The following is a 754-nucleotide window of genomic DNA, read 5'->3' as shown; positions in this document are numbered from 1 at the left end:
CCCCGCGGTTCTGCGCGCTCCTCTCCTTTGTTCCGGGACCCGCCGGGCACTTCGCGGACTGCGGCCGGGCTGCCGGTCTCGAAGATTGCGGTTGTCTTCGCGCGGGACGCGTAGATCCCGGGGCGATCCCGAGGTCGGAGACGGGGGTGCTCCGCGAGGGCTCTGGTTGACCGCTGGACCCCCGGCTGTGCTCTGGGGAGCGGGGGGGAGGGCAGTAGGTGCCCTGCCCTCTCCCGGAGTGCCCTGAGGATTAGCTGGGATGGGGAATCACTGTGACCAAGATCCGAGGCCGGTACCCTGGAGTACGAGGGGGACCCCGTCGGACGCTGGCCTGGAGCTGTCTCGGGAGGAGGTGCTGATTATTTCCTTAGGGAAGTGAGGCTTAGAAGCCACTTACACTGGTTATTTCCTCAGGATGTTTACGTCATCTGTGTTTGGAGTTGTTCTTTAAAGAGAATACGATGGGGGTGGGGGGAGGTAGGTGGGGGATGGTGTCGAGTCCCTCTTGAAAGCCACCACCTACTGCGCCTGGAGGGAATCCCTGTATTTCTTGACCCGACTTAAGGATTCTGAGCCCTTAATTTAGGACTGAGGAGGGGAATGGTGGATGAGAAGGAAAGGGCGGTGGCCTGGCGGCCCCAAGTGAGACCCAGGGGAAAAGAACACCCGAGGCTGGATTGTAACCTCTGCGCTGTTTTTAGGAATTTGACAGCCTCCAGTTTGGGGGTCCCTGAGATTTCCTTTTTTGAGTAAA

This window comes from Fukomys damarensis, unplaced genomic scaffold, assembly GCF_012274545.1.
Source record: "Fukomys damarensis isolate Sample0158 unplaced genomic scaffold, DMR_v1.0_HiC HiC_scaffold_7, whole genome shotgun sequence".
NCBI lineage: Eukaryota > Metazoa > Chordata > Mammalia > Rodentia > Bathyergidae > Fukomys > Fukomys damarensis.
The sequence above is the reverse complement of the archived record's forward strand: the minus strand, read 5'-3'. Positions refer to the sequence as shown.